General features: G+C 42.9%; 1 pseudogene; it reads left to right on the top strand.

Annotated features, from left to right (window-relative positions):
* Positions 1-131: 131 nt before the first annotated feature.
* LOC118634885 lies at positions 132-8,908 on the top strand (annotated as a pseudogene).
* The last annotated feature ends 8,030 nt before the right edge of the window (positions 8,909-16,938 follow it).

Below are 16,938 nucleotides of genomic sequence, written 5' to 3'. Positions count from 1 at the left end.
TGTTATTGTCAACTGTTTTTAGAGTAAAAAGAGAAATATATGAAACATTCTGAGTTGACTGGTTATGGGGGATTAAGACTGGGGAGTGGGCTTGTTGGCACCAGGAAGCCTTGGGCAGGTAGTGGGTTATCATGAGAACTGTACGGGCTTTGGGCCAGATGGCGGGATTTGTTATTTACAGGTGTGGGATTTAGGGCAGGTTACTCTGCTCTCTGAGTCTCAGCTGGAAAACAGTGTTGTTATTGGGACCATCCTCCTGCCACAACCCCCCAGGAACAGAGCCACCCTTCGGTGTTGAGTGCTTCCTAAACTTCAGATGAAACTCCTTGGTGTCCGTTGTATGTATCGCAGTGAAGAGAAGCAGCGTCCACAGGCAATAAGTGCAATGAATCAGAGCTGAGCCCCAACCAAGAGTCACCAAACACATGAGAAAAACCAGTTCCATGGCAGGGAAGACCCCAGCTAAATAGAATCCACAACCCAGGACAGTGTTAACAGGACAAACAGGTGAAGACTTTACAGACACAGGTCTATCAACAAAAATGTCCAATTAGCCACAAATAAGTCCCCAACTAATTCTAAAAAGGAGCAATGCTCTAATCACAAAACACAGACATGAAAACAAAAGTAGAACCAAAAATGACCTACAATCTATGCTGTTCTCACCATCTTTCTAGATAATTAAAAAAAAAAAATTTTTTTTTAAATGTTTCCCTCCCCCCCCCCCTTTTTTTTTTTGGTACGTGTCCCTAGTGGGAACCGAACCCGGGACTCTCTGGTCCTCAGACTGATGCTCCAACTGCTGAGCCAAACTGGCCAGGGCTGTCTAGATAACTTTAAGAGAAAAATCAAAGTAAACTTCTGTGAATTAGAAATGAACAAGGAGAGCACTGCACGCTGAGGTTGTGGAATGGTTTAAAGCAGTTCGCAGGAGGAACTGTATGGAGCCTGCGGCACGTTTATTAAGAACAAGAAAGGCAGACCTGAAATAAGCTAAGTTTTAACTCAGGAAACTTGAAAAGAATAACAAAAGGAAGGGGTTTATTTTTTTAAAAGCAAAAATTAATGAACTAGAATATGAAAATGTAGATATGAGCAATAAAAGAAAAATCTGACTCTTGGAAAAGGTGAATAAAATAAACAAATATGAAGGAGAGAAAGGAAACACACACATGATGTTTGAAAGGAGAAAGGTCAAAGAAGTACAAATGTGGAGGATGTGATCATAGAACACTTCCAAGTCTGAAACAGCAGAGGAAGGACAGCGTTTCCCCACCATTGTGATTTTTAGGTTAATCCCTTAGAAACAGAGCTGATGCCTCTCAAACTTAGTAAGGGGAAAAAAATGAAGAAAAAATGTTAATTTAAAGGAAGGCAGGAAAGGAGGAAATAAGATATAAAACTGGTAGATAAGCCCTGGCCGGTTTGGCTCAGCGGTTAGAGCCTCAGCCTGTGGTCCCGAGAGACCCGGGTTCGGTTCCCACTAAGGGCACGTACCTCCATTGCAGTTTGTCCCCAGCCCTGGTTGGGTCGTGTGGGTGGCAACTACTCGATGTGTCCCTTTTACGTCAATGTTTCTCTCTTTCTTCTCTCTTCCTCTCTCTCCCTCCCACTCTATCTGAACAAAAAATGGAAAAATGTCCTCTGATGAGGATAAAAAAAACAAAAAACAAACAAAAAAAAAACTGGTATATAAGAAAAGGCACAAAGTAAAAGGTTAGTGCTGAATCCAAATATGTTGCTGATCAGATTAACAAGACTAAATTACCTTGTTAAAGGACAAGAACTTCCAGACAGAATAAAAAATAAAGTCCAACCATATGCCCAAGAGACACATCTCAAACAGAGAGGTTGAAAGCAAAAGCATGAAAAAGATATGCTAGGCAAATTCTAACCAAAATAATTATTATACAAAGTACAGCTTATAACAAATATTATTAAAGATAAAGAGTGTTGCCCTGGCTGGTTTGGCTCAGTGGTTAGAGCACAGGCCTGTGGACCAGAGTCCAGGGTTGGAGTCCAGTCAAGGGCAGGTACTTCAGTTCCGATTTGGTCCTCAACCCTGGTCCAGGTCCATTGGGAGGCAACCAATGATGTGTCTCTCTCACATCGATGTCTCTCTCTCTCTTTCTCCCCCTGAAGATAAATGGAAAAATATCCTCGGGTGAGGATTAAAAAAAATAAGTAAAAATAAAAATAAAAGATAGAAGTGGAGGTCCTGAGGAGACCAAATTGGTATGGCATTGGCCTCGGGGCTGTGAGGCAGGTGCTGGCTCGCCCCAGACTGCTTGGCCTTGGGGGCTGTGGGGCCCCCAGGCGCAGGGGGTCCGCTCCACATGGAAGCCCGAGCCTCCTCGCCTGGACAGGGTGTAGGAAATCCCTGGACTGGAGCCCATCACCTACGCAGAGAAGATGCACTTCATGCCCGGGCTGGCGTGGCCGGTCTTCCCACCCTGGGATTGCGGCTGGACGCATCCAAAGTTCCGCCGGATGCCCCTGATTCACGAGCATCACCTGCCACACCTTCCACCAGCGCTGCTGCCTCCTCCAGGGTGTAAAGCAGCCCTCTGGCTTACCAAGGCCAAGTTAAGAGAAGGCCTTCCCGAGAAAGTGCTTAGCCTTCTTGATGACCCAAGGAACCACATAGAGAACCAAGATGAACGTGTTCTGACTGTGATCCCTCATGTCTGTCTCTGGCACTCCACTGAAGACATCACCAAGAGACAGACCTATTGCCCAGTCATTGTGAACGGTCTAATGCAGCTGTGTAAATCCCAGATTTTAAAGAATCCTTTTTCTGGCCAGACGTATCTGTGTAGAAAACTACAGGTTACCTACCACCTGGAACCGAGAGTCTATTCTCCTTCAGGTCCATGGTACTAATGGAGTCCCACTGACTGCTGAAGAGCCTCTGCCCACTATCGCCTCCAGAGAGGAAGTTGAAGCTACTAAGAATCATGTTCTTGAGACCTTCTATCCTATACCTCCCACTATTGGTTTTCAGGAAAGCAATATTTATGATGAGAAAGAAGACACAGGATTCCAGGAGGGTTTTCCTTACCTCTATCCCTACATCTTATATTTGATGGAGTCAGCCAATTTCCATCCACACCGCTTTCAACCAGATCAGCTGAGAGCCAAGATGATCCTGTTTGTCTTTAGCAATGCCCTGGCTCAGGCCCGTCTCCTCTATGGGAACGATGCTAAGGTTTTGGAACAGTCGGTAGTTGTCTAGAGTGTGGGCACCGATGGACATGGCTTCCAGTTCCTAGTGTTACAGCTGAACACCACAGATCTGGCCTCTGGTGTGGGCATCAAGAATCTCATCTGGGTGGACTCAGAACAGCTCCTGTATCTGCATTTTTGGTGTCTCTCAGTGATCAAAAAGAAAGTGTTTGTGGAATCTGTTGGGTCAACTGGTTTACAGCCAGAGATGTTCAAGAAGTTTTTAGATCTGGCCCTGGCCGGTTTGGCTCAGCAGTTAGAGCGTCGGCCTGCGGTCCGGAGAGACCCAGGTTCAGTTCCCGCTAAGGGCACGTGCCTCGGTTGCAGTTTGTCCCTGGCCCTGGTTGGTCGTGCGGGTGGCAGGCACTCGATGTGTCCCTTTACATCGATGTTTCTCTCTCTCTCTCTCTCCCTCCCGCTCTATCTGTACAAAAAATGGAAAAATATCCTCGGGTGAGGATAAAAAAAAAAAAAAAGAAAGAAGTTTTTAGATCTGTATTTGTGTGGTGCTGTGTGAGCCAAGGACCTACCTGAGGCCCGAAGTCCCTTGCTGCTCCCCACTGAAGATCCTGCATCCTGGGCTGAGCCCGGGGTCCCACTGAGAATAAAGAGTGCTTCTGTTCCCTGGAAAAAAAATTATATAAGATAAAAAGTGTCACTTTCTACAAGTGCTGGCGAGGGTGTGGAGAAAAGGGGACTCTAGCACAGTGCTGGTGGGAATGCAGACTGGTGCAGCCACTATGGAAATCATTATGGTGTTTCCTCAAAAATTTAAGAATTGAACTTCCATTTGACCCAGTGATCCCAGTTTAGGAATATACCCTAAGAAGCCTGAAACACCAATCAGAAGGAATATATGTACCCTTATGTTCATAGCAGCACTATTTACAATTGCTAAGATCTGGAAACAGCCCAAGTGTCCATCAATAGATGAGTGGATAAAAAAGCTGTGGTACATTTACACAATGGAGTACTATGTAGCTGTAAGAAAGAAAGATCTCGTATCCTTTGAGACGACATGGAGGGACCTGGAGAGTATTATGCTAAGCGAAATAAGCCAATCAGAGAAAGACAAATACCACATGATCTCACTTATTTGTGGAATATAATGAACAAAAAAAGCTGAACAAAATAGACCCAGAGACATAGAAAGGAGTACGGTTCAGACTGACAAACTTCAGAGGAGGGGGTGGCGGGGAGGGATGAGATAAACCAAAGAACTTCTATGCGTAACCAATGGACATAGACAACAATGCTTGTGAGGTGGGGGTGGGGGGTGGGATAGGGAGGAGGGTGTCTGTGGGAGAAAAGGAGAAACGTCTGTAACAAAAATAAGTAATAAAAAAAAAAAAAAGTGTCACTTTCTGCCCAGCCAGTGTAGCTCAGTGGTTGAGCATCTACCCATGCACCAAGAGGTCACCAATTCAATTTCTGGTCAGGGAACATGCCCGGGCTGTGGGTCCAATCCCCAGTGCGGGGCATGTAGGAGGTGGCCAATCGATGTTCTCTCTCATTGATGTTTCTATCTCTCTCTCCCTCTCCCTTTCTTGCTCTCTAAAATCAATAACAACAAAAATTTAAAAAAAAGTGTCACTTTTTTTTTTTTTTTATTATTTTTTTTATTTTTATTTTTATTTTTTTTATCCTCACCCGAGGACATTTTTCCATTTTTTGTTCAGGTAGAGTGGGAGGGAGAGAGAGGAACAGAGAGAGAGAGAGAAACATCGATGTGAAAGAGACACATTGAGTGGCTGCCACCCGCACAACCCAACCAGGGCCGGGGACAAACTGCAACCGAGGTACATGCCCTTAGCGGGAACCGAACCCGGGTCTCTCAGGACCGCAGGCCGACGCTCCAACCGCTGAGCCAAACCGGCCAGGGCAAAAAAAAGTGTCACTTTTTAATGATAAAATGTTTAATTCAACAGGAACATACACCAGTATTAAATGTGTGCACAGAATTACATGACCCCAAAATATATAAAACAAAAACTTTGAAAGTACAAGAATAAACAATTCTTTAATGATAATTAGGAGACTGTAATACATCTCTCTAATAATTGACAGATAAAACAGATAAAAAAATCACTAAATAAACATGTTTTGAACCCCTAGATTGTGGTATTATGATCCAACAGACATATTTAGTACACTGCACTCATTAGCTACAGAATACTCATTCTTTTCAGGAGATATTTTATTTATTTATGTTAATCCTCACCTGAGGATATTTTTCCATTGATTTAAAAACATTTTTTTTTATTTAGATAGAGTGGGAGGGAAGGAGGGGGAGAGAGAGAGAGAGAAAGAGAGAAGGAAACATTGATGTGAGAGAGACATATTGATTGGTTGCCTCCCATGTGACCCTAACTGGGGCTGGGGATAGAACTTGCAACCCAGGTATGTGCCCTTGACTGGGAATCGAACCACAACCCTTTGGTCTGAGGGCCAATGCTCAAACTGCTCAGCCAAACCAGCTAAGGCACATGGGACATTTAAAAAAATGTGAGCAACTACTGGGCCATAAAGCAAGTTTTAACCACTTTCAAATAGAGAATTTTCACTATAATGACTAGAAATGTAAAATTCCTATATAAAACATTAGCTAACTAATCGAATGGTGTATTAAAAGAGATATGTTCAAGTAGCATATATGTCAAGAATTCAAAGATAGTTTAACATCAGAAAACATTTATTAGTAAGGTGGACTTAGGGAGTGCAGAAGACTAGATTAATGGAGTGCAAAAGAAAAAAAATCACTGTGCAGAAAAACCACGTGGCAAAAGTTCAACACCTATTTTTGATAAAATCTTTGAGGATCTTGGCTGCTTCTATTTTGTTGCTCTATTATTTTCTACACATGGATTCTATCATGTTCCAAGATGTCTGCTCCACTCCAGCCACAACACATTCCAGGCAAGAGAAAGGAGAGAAGAGAGGAAAATGGCACGTTCTCCCTCTGTGTGAGGACACTTCGGGAAGTTGTGTGATGTTACATTTGTTTGATCAGAACTAGTCCCAGGGCCACAGTTAGCTGCAAATGTGGCTGAGTAGTGTACCATTTATTCCAGATGGCCAATTTCAGCAAACAATCAAGGCATTCTACTGATGTAGAGCAGAAATCAGCAAACCATGGCTCTCACCTGTTTTTGTAAAGAATGTTTTCTTGGCCCTGGCCGGTTTGGCTCAGTGGTTAGAGCGTCAACCTGCGGTCCAGAGAGACCTGGGTTCAGTTCCCGCTAAGGGCACATATCTCAGTTGCAGTTTGTCCCCGGCCCTGGTTGGGTCGTGTGGGTGGCAGCCACTCGATGTGTACCTTTCATGTCGATGTTTCTCTCTCTCTCTCCCTCTCTCTCCCTCCCACTCTATGTGAACAAAAAATGGAAAAATGTCCTCGGGTGAGGATAAAAAAAAAGAAAAAAGAAGAAAAAAAAGATTGTGTTCTTGGAACACAGCCATGCTCATTTGTTTACATATTGCTTATGACTGCTTTCATGCTGTAAGCAGAGTTGAGTAGTTGCAACAAAATTGGCAAATATTTGTCATGTGGCCCTTTACAGGAAATGTTTGCAACTCCTGGTGTAGAGAAGAGGGGAGAAGGAATATTGGGGTCATTTAGAAGTCTCTGCCACACTGCTATTGCTGCTGCTGTTTAACATCATCCTGGGCATATCGGCGAAACTGCACAAGACAGAAAAAGGCATCGGGGTTGGAAAGGGAGATATAAAACAACATGATCATCTACACAGAAAATCAACACCATCAACAAACAATTAGACCTAATACCAGGCTTCAGGTGCACCAGGCAGCAATCAACACTTTAATGTATAAAGAATATATAAAAATATTAAACTACTTCTAAATTAATACAAAAATTCAATGCAATAAAACATTAACTTCAGTTGGTGTTTAAAAAGCAACTTAAGCCCTGGCTGGTTTGGCTTAGTGGTTAGAGCATCAGACTGCGGACCAAAGGGTCACGGGTTCTATCCCAAAGGGGCACGTACTTCGGTTGCAGTTCTGTCCCGGCCCTGGTTGAGGTTCAGAGGGAGGCAACCAGTCGATGTGTTGCTCTCACATCGATGTTTCGCTCTTCTCTCTCTCTTTCTTTCTCCCTCCCTCCCACTCTATCTGAGATAAATAGAAAAATATCCTTGGGTGAGGATTAAAATAAATAAATAAATAAATAAATAAATAAATAAATAAGCAAACAACTTAAGCTCGGATGATGTGGCTCAGTAGATTGAGCGTCGTTCCATGGACTGAGAGGTCATAGTTCAATTCCCAGTCCGGGAGCATGCCTGGGTTGTGGGCTCAATCCCCAATAGGGGGCATGCGGGGGCAGCTGATCCATGTTTCTCTCTCATATCAACGTTTCTATCTCTTTCTCCCACCCTTTCTCTCTGAAAAATCAATAAAAACATATTTTAAAAAAAGGTGAAAGGTCTAAAAAATAAAATAAACTAAAATAAGAAGCAACTTAATCTACTTAAAAATTTAGATAAGCCCTGGCCAGTTTGGGTCAGTGGTTAGAGCGTCGGCCTGCAGTCCGGAGAGACCTGGGTTCGGTTCCCGCTAAGGGCACGTTCCTCGGTTGCGGTTTGTCCCCTGCCCTGGTTGGGTCATGTGGGTGGTGACCACTCAATATGTCCCTTTCACGTCAATGTTTCTCTTTCTCTCCCCCTCCCACTCTATCTGAACAAAATATCAAAAAATGTCCTTGGGGTGAGGATAAAAAAAGAATTTAGATAAGAAATAAAAGTCAATTTTTGGAGAAAAAGCTAAAACTGGAAGAATGGGAAAAAAAAGACATTAGAATGTATTACAAAGCCATATTTATAAAAACAGTACAGTGATTATACAATAACAGACTAATAGACAAATGGTATGAAATAGGGAGCTCAGATCAGAACTATGCATACACGAGAACTTAATATACAATTATGGGGCACCATAATATACAAATGGGTGGAGGAAAGATATTGGGAAAACTGGCTCTCCATATGAAAAAAAGAACTCCATGCAAAAACTTTATCACATGCAAAGGTGGGTTGGATAGATTCAAGACCCCAACATAAAAGGTAAAATTATAAAAGTAATAGAAAAAAAGATGAAAAATGAATATTTTCACCTAGAGGTACAGAACGACTTTATAAATAAGGTTTCCAGAGCACATACAAAACAACAACAACAACAAACCAAACCAAACAACAACAACGAAACACACATAAAAAAATAGAGCAACAAAAAAATTAGTAAAACTGACTTCATGAAGATAAAAAAGTTTCAGCTCAATGACAAAGTATCAGTTAGGGTTGTAGCAAGAAATAGCAAACATGAAATGGATAATTGAAGGATATTTAATAAAGGGACAATTTATGACGGTGTGAACAGGATTAGGAAAGCCATAAGAAATAGGGTTTCCCTGAAGTGGGGAGTTGTTCGCACCTCCAGGAACCCAGGGACAGAGAAAGCTTTGTGGAGAGGGTCTCCTGACAGGAGCCTTTGTCAGTCTGCTGTGATGTTGGTTATAGGAGGCAGCTAGCCTGCAGCTACTCTGAAGGGAGGGAGCTGGGGGAGTCAGTGTCCTCACTTCACTCTTCTTTTCCCTCTGATTTCCTGCTAGTGCTGGAAGCCAGATGGAAAACAGCAGTTTGATGCAGCCATACAGCTCTGCCTTTAAGGCCACTGGATCTGGAGGGACACATGGAAGGTATCCAGCAGAGACAAAGAAACACATAAGAAACCTATTAGAGAAGTAGCAAAGGCTATAAAAGGCAGTTCACAGAAGAGGAACCCCTGGGGTCTACTAATGTGCATATGAAGACATGCTTATAATTACTAGTAATGAGAGAAACCCAATTTACAACATCAATGAGACATCTCCTTACACTCATCTGATAGACAAAAATTAGAGAGAAGTCAAGTGCTGGCACGGATGTGGGGAAAATGAGAACCTTATTCCCTGCTGAAGGGAGTATAAAGTGGAATAGCCATTCTACACATGCTAGAATGCCTGAAATCCTACTTCAGGGTATACATACCAGAGAAATTCTCCCATGGGTCCTCTATGGGGCACTGTGAAGATGTTCACTGCAATGCCGTTTGGGAAGCAGGAACTGGAGGCGACTTAGGTGCTTGTTGATAGAAGAATGTGGTGAGCATGCCTAATGGACTGCTGTCCAGCCTTTAGAAATATTGAGTATGGAGTAATCACTATGGAAAATAGGATGGAGGGCCCTCAAAAATTAAAACTAGAGCTACCATATAATCTAGCAAACCCCCTTCTGGGTATATACTCAAAGGAAATGAAATCAGTATCTTGAAGAGATACCTGCACCCTTGTGTTTATTGCAGCATTATTCACAATAGCCTAGATATAGAAACAATTGTCGTAGACCAACGAGACAGATCAGACTCAGACTCCGAACGGGATTCAAATTAAGAGAGCTTTATTAGCTGCGTGGCGACTGTCCCATCCTACACAGAGGATAGAGCAGCTCCAAGCTCAGGGGGTGGGTTGCTTATATAGTTTTATTAGCCCCTGTTAAGAAATTGGGCTAAGGGTCTGCAAGCAAGCAAGCATGTACAGAAGCGGATATCTGCAGTTAGCCATTATGTCTGAGGGGTAAGCAGTTCTGTTTGCACAATGTAGTGGTCAGCTCTGGCTGATGCCTATCTCCTTCCCTCCTACCTAGTTCCTGTAATCCTTTTGGGGTCCAGGGCAAGGTCTACCAAGTGGGAAATTTTTAACTACAAGTTTTCACAGTACTTTAGCTCTATGTTCTTTCTGTTTTATTGCCCTGTTGTCTGTCCTTCACACAACCTAGCTGTCTGTTGATGGATGAGTGGATAAGAAGATGTGGAATATATACACACAAAGGAGATATTATTCAATCTTAGAAGAAGAAGAAGAAGAAGAAGAAGAAGAAGAAGAAGAAGAAGAAGAAGAAGAAGGAGACCCTGCCATTTGCAACAACATGGATGAACCTGGAGGGAATTATGTTAAGTGAAGTACGCCAGACAGAGAAAGACAAATACTGTATGATCTCATTTATATTTGGAATCTAAAAAAGTCAAAGTCTTAGAACCAGAGAGTAGAATGGTGGTTGCCAGGGGCTGGGGGGTGGGAGGGGGGTGAGAGAAATGGAAAGATTGGTCAAAGGTACAAAGTTTCAGTTATTCAGGGTGGAATTCTGGATACCTCATGTACAACATGATGATTATAGTTAATAATACTCTATCATGTACCTGAAATTTGCTAAGAGAGTAAATCTTAAGTGTTCTCACCACACACCAAAAAATAGTAACTGTGTGAAGAATTAACTTGATTGTGGTGATCATTTCATAATGTATATGCATATTAAGTCATCATGTCGTATACCTTAAAAACCGCATCACACAACCTAAATATGTACACTTTTTATTTGTCAATCACACCCCAGTAAAGCCAGAAAAATATAACCAAGTGTATTGTACAGAAAAAAGAGACACAGTGACTACATGTATATACAACAATATGGAAAGACAAAATCAGTGTTGCATGAAGAAAGTAAAAAGTGGAATGCAGTCTAGAACACAATCACACTGATAAAAATCAATAGTTCATACACACAACAGCACCACAGAGTTTTCAAGGATCCATACACTTTCAAGGACATATCAAATCCATTCACATGGTTACTTAAGGGAGGGAGGAGAATACGAGGTACAACCAGCATGAAGGGAAAACATAAAAATGAGAGGAACTTTGAACAGACTGAAACTGAGAGCGTGCCTTGAACTGAGGAGTGGGAGGAAGAAAGGGTGTCTATGCACACGTCAGCCCCCTCCCCCCGCCACCCTTTCCTTAGTGGGGAGAGCTGAGAAACATTCTGCTGGGGACAAGACCAGAGAAGGAGGTGAATCATCCCCTGGATTTCCAGAGTAGAAAATAAGACTAAAATTATTAGAAAGGAGAAGTAAATTAAAAAAATGGCAGACATTAGGTAACTCCATTGTGATGCAGTGGGGTCTACACAGCAAGGACTATGAAAAGTTTTTGTCAGAGAACCTTGACCCTGACCCTGACTCTCATTAAACTTCTAGCATTAACTGCCAGCTTATAGGGAATTCACTGGGGAGAAGAATACACACACAGGTGTGCATTTCTTCAAATCCGGATGTGGAAGATGTTACAGAACCAATTTCTGGCTTATTCAACAAATAAATGAGAAGGGGAAAAAGAGGTAGGGGAAATTTTTCTAGATTAAAGAGCCTTATGAGACCCAGTACATGTGATGTGGGGACTTTTAAATCTGATGTGAACAAATTAAGTGTAAAAAGACATTATAGGAGCCTTGGCCCATGTGGCTTAGTTGATTGGAGCATAGTCCCATACACCAAAAGGTGGTGGATTCCATCCCCAGTCAGTGAACATGTGGGAAGCAACCGATGCTGTTTCTCTCTTCGCTCTCTCCCTTCCTCTCTTTAAAATCAATTTAAGGAAAAAAAAAAAAAAAAGAGATGGGCAAGATGTGTGTGAAAACAGCTGTAAAACTAATGAAGGTAATAAAAAAAACTGAATATAGCTGACTTATTCAAGGCTAGGGAGTCCTAATAGTGAAATAATGTGACCTTTCCTAGATTAATGTATAAATTCAAGGTTATCCAAATCAAAATTCCTTTGTGATGTTTTTTGGAATTTGACAACATGATTCTAAATTTATTTGGAAAAGTAAATGTGTGAGAATAGCCAGCAGAAAATTTAAAAAAGAACAACCATCGGGATTTGTCTTATTAGATATTAAAATACATTATAAAGTAAGTAATTAAAACATACTTGGCACTGGCACAGGAATGGGCAGATGAATCAATGACATGGAATAGACTCCAGATATGGATCCAGGGAATTAATTGGGGCTGTTTTGTTTGTAAGTGATAGAAATCCAATGGAAACCAGCTTAAGTAAAGAGGGGGAGTTTATCGGGATTGTGGAGTATCTGGTGGGATCTCTGGCCAGGGATGCAGCTGGATCTCATGAATTGAAATGGAGACTGGTGTTCTGGAAGGGACATGAGAAGTTCTCTCTGTGTATTAGCTCTACTTTAAAAAAAAATCCTCAAGCCAGAGTGTTTACATGGCTTGCCATGTCTGCATGCAGCTTGCCTTCTCTGCATGCACTGGATTGTAACTCTTACTTTAAAATTAAAAAAAATTTTTAATTGATTTTTTTTTAGAGAGAGAGGAAGGGAGAGGGAGAGAGAGAGATAGAAACATCAATGAGAGAGACACATGGACTGGCTGCCTCCCACAGGGGATTAAACCTGCAAACCAGGCACAGGCCAGGTATGGAACCTGAGATCCTTTAGTGGTGGGGGACGCTCCAACAGCTGAGCCAAACCAGCCAGGGCTCTGCTTTTTTTTTTTTTTTTAATCCTCACCCCGAGTGGCTGCCACCAGCACAACCAACCAGGGCCGGGAACAAACTGCAACGGAGGTACCTGCCCTTAGCGGGAACCGAACCCGGGTCTCTCTGGACTGCAGTCTGACTCTCTAACCACCGAGCCAAACCGGCCAGGGCTGCTTTGTTTTTTAATCAGCTATTCACCAGCAACTGTTGCAGGAGTCCATTAGCATTCAAGAATAAAAACAAACCCAGGATAACATAAGGCTCTCCTAGTAGTCCAACTGATCCATTTCCTAAACACAATTAAAAAAACCTTTCCCCCCCTTTATTGATTTTATAGAGAGAGGAAGGGAGAGGGTGAGAGAGACAGAAACATCAATGGGAGAGTACATCTATTGGCCGCTTCCTGCGTGCCCCCCATTGGGGATCAGGCTCACAGCCTGGGCATGTGCCCTGACCAGGAATCAAACCAGCGACTTCTTAGTGCATGGGTCCACGCTCAACCAGTGAGCCACACTGGCCAGCCTTAACACAATTTTAAAAACCGCAGGACTAGGGGTGTGAAGAGGAGCCTGGTGTGCGTGTGTGTGCGCGCGCGCGCCACAACTTTTCTAAATCCACAATTCCCTTTTTAAGGAAAGGATATATAATAAAAATCTAAAAGAAACCACATTAGAAATCAGAGGTCTGCAAAACAAGAGGTTTCTTTCATTCCAAAACAAAATAACCCAAGGGGAGAGAAATGAATGCAATGGATACGTGTGTGCCAAAGTTTCAATCCTGTCCCACGGAGACACTGCACTGGCACAAATTTTGAAGAGGAAAGTAACGGGGGTTGGGGGGAGAGAAAGCGAGCGCGGGAGTGTGTGGCCTGCAAACTGCAACAATGCAATATCCATTTGAACGATGAACCTCTTTCCTCTGGTAAATCTTTTTTTTTTTTTTTTGGTCACTTGAGCTGTCGCATTTCCCCCTCTGTTGCGGGGAGGTAGGGGTTGGGGAGACCAGAGAGGACAAAGGAGGTGAGGAAGGAGTCTGCAGCAACTGTGCTGGGTGGGTACCTGCAGGGCTGCTATACATACGTGCTGTGAACCCTGAGAAGAAGAAGGAAAAAAAAAGATGCTTACTAAGAAGTGCTTCTGATGGCTCACTGGAGTCAAATAAAACAAAAAAACAAAGCAGAGCCTAGCAGCCATTTCAGCACAGGGGCCTCTCACACAAACTGTACTTTGCCGAGAAGCCACTGCCCGCCTTTCACGAAACTACCTGCCCGCACTGTTCCTTCAGCTGAGCCAGCCTTACAAGGGTTTCCTGGCGTCCCATTCCAACCAATAGGACTGAGGTTTCCCCCAATCGAAGCTGCGCAATTCCGACCAATCAGAGTGGCTCTACTTTGACCAATCAGGACAGTGCCTTTGGACCAATCAAACTCATGAATTCGGTGTCCTTATTTGCATTATGACACACCAATCAGGGACCAGGGGCGGGGACTCCTGTCTATCCGAGCCGGCGCCGCTCTGGCTCCAGAGCGCCTTTTCCTCTCAACGGAAGACTGGAGAGTTCGTTACCCTGGCTGGAGCAGTTGGAGCTGAGACTTCGCAGACGTCTCACCGGAGAGAAGGGGAGCAGATCGGAGCGGACCATCACGGAGCGAAGCTGCCTAGCTGAAGAGGGACGTGCCTATACAGTAGCTCCTTCTCCTAATTGCCCTGAGATGACACTTGACATCCCGAGCAGGTTCAGAGTCGGCATCCACCTGGCAATTACCGTAACTCAGCAACCAGACATCTGGCACAGTTCCTCCCACGGATGAACAGAACGCCGCCACGGCCTGTGTGAGTTCTGCACTTGAAGTGATGAGACGCTGTCGCGCAGTGGTCTCAGCCCCCAGCAGAGGCTGCTGAGCGCCTGTATCAGAGCCCCAAACCGACACTTGTTCTCTGCATCCTGCTTGACGGGGCAGCCTGTTCCTCGAGGTCATCCTGGGCTTTCCTCATTTTCCCTAAACCCGTTGACCGACTGTCTCTTTTTATCTTTTATTAACGATTCCTTATCTAAATTCTTCTCCTTACTGTTGTTCCCCCCTCGCTAGTCTTTTACTTGACCTCTACTCCCTCTACTTTTGCTCCATCCTCTTTACACGTGGTCCTCTCCCCATCTTATTGGCGGTGATACAAGCAAGGGGTTGAGTAGAGATTCTAGAGTCAAAGTGACTGGGTTTGAACTCAGATATGTCATTTATTAGCGTTGGGACTCAATTTTCTCATCCGTATAATGAAAATTATGATAGTTATCTCATAGGATGGTTGTGAGATTTAGGTGAGTTAATATATGTAAAGCACTTTTATCAGTGCTTTATTGACCCTGTAAAATTTATTATTATTACTGGACCCCTCAGTTATGTCCAGAACTCATCTTTGTCCCCTGGCTTTCCATATATATCATCCATTTTGTGCCCAACGCAAGGCTAAATACTGTGGGAGCCACAGAAGTATGACATTGTCTATAAAACATAACAATGATAGGTGGGAAAAAAGGGGGTGTGCATAAAAAGGGAGGTGATATATAATTACGTACTAAAAGAGATGCAGACCAGGGGTACTATAATTCACCAGAATCTGTAGTCACTTGGGTATGGAAGTCAGGGAAAGCTGCATGGGTAAGCTAGAACTTTAGCTGGAACATAAAGGGAGTCTATGATTTGTTAGAGAAAAAATAGTGAGTACAGTCTAGGCAAAGGTGTGGTTGCAGGAATGATCAGGACTTAATAGACCAGTCTGGATGTAAAGAATTGCTTTCGGAAGCAGTGAGAAATATGATTATGAAAACCCTTGGCTGTCAGCTGTAGGGGTTTGGAAGTTACACTGAGATAGGGAGAGCCAGTGAAAGTTTTCAAGTGAGAGAGATGATTAAGAGAATTATTTTAGATTCCATAGGTAGAGTGGAAAGCTTGATTTAGAGAGAGCAAATAGAATACTCTAGCAAAATCTATAAGTAGTGAGAAGGTGCTGATTCAGAGTGGTGGTAATAGTAGAAAGAAAATCCTGGGAACACTATAAAGAAAGAACTGACAAGATTTAGTAACTAACTGAAGTTGGAGGAATGGGATGTACAGGAAAGAGAAAGATCAAATTGACCCTGTAAAATTTCTGTCCTGCAGGATGAGGAGAATGATGGTGGTCTAATAGGTGGATGTATAGCAGTTGGGAAGGAGAGCTAGTTAGTTTGAGGGCTCAGTTGGAAATGTCTACTAAGCAGAGGAACAGACAGGTATTTGTTTGACTTTTTCTGACCTTCCTGAAATGTGTATATAAATGGAATAGGTAATTGTTGCTGAGGGAAGAGGACAAAGCTAAAGCTAAAGATTCAAAGTCATTCACAGAGTTAGTGGTTGAAACTGAACTTCAGGAATTTAGCAGCTTCTTTTAAACACTTGAAATTCATGGATACAGTCTCACTTTTTTTTTTTTTTTTTTTTAATGTCACAGAAGTATATAGGATAAAATGTGAAAATCCTACCCAACTCTTTTTTTAAAAATTCTTTTTCTTTATTGATTTTAGAGAGAGGAAGGGAGAAGGAAAGAGAGATAGAAACATCAATGAGAGAGACCATCAACTGGCTACCACCTCCTGGGCATGTGCCCTGACCAGGAATTGAACTGGTGACCTCTTGGTGCATGGGTCGATGCTCAACCACTGAGCCACACTGGCTGGTCCTACCCAACTCTTTCTACCACTTCTGTTACCATTTTGCTGTGTGTCTATCCTTCCAATTTCTCTCTTTTTCTTTTTCTCTCTTTTTCTTTTTTTTTCTTTTGCATATTTCTCCTAATGAGCCAATACTTGACTCCTTACTCAGTAATCTGTGCTTTTCCCTGTCAGTTATGTCTATCAGAGCTTCCATATTAGTCCTCTAATTTCTAAGTGCCCTTATCATTTTAACACCTGCAGAGATTTCCACGGAGGGCATTGAGCCAAAGCTTTGGTGTGGCCTGGGCATAAGGTTTTTTTAAAAAAATATTAATTTGCTAATAATTATACATTGTCATTTTTCTGTTAAATTATTCTTTTTTTTAATCCTCACCTGAGGATATTTTTCCATTTTTTGTACAGATAGAGTGGGAGAGAGAGAGAGCGAGAGAAACATCGACGTGAAGGGACACATCGAGTGGCTGCCACCCGCACGACCAACCAGGGCCGGGGACAAACTGCAACCGAAGTACGTGCCCTTAGCGGGAACCGAACCCGGGTCTCTCCGGACCGCAGGCCGACGCTCTAACCGCTGAGCCAAACTGGCCAGGGCTCTGTTAAATTATTCTTTTCTC

This window comes from Molossus molossus, unplaced genomic scaffold, assembly GCF_014108415.1.
Source record: "Molossus molossus isolate mMolMol1 unplaced genomic scaffold, mMolMol1.p scaffold_m16_p_19, whole genome shotgun sequence".
Lineage (NCBI taxonomy): Eukaryota > Metazoa > Chordata > Mammalia > Chiroptera > Molossidae > Molossus > Molossus molossus.
The sequence above is the reverse complement of the archived record's forward strand: the minus strand, read 5'-3'. Positions and strand labels throughout refer to the sequence as shown.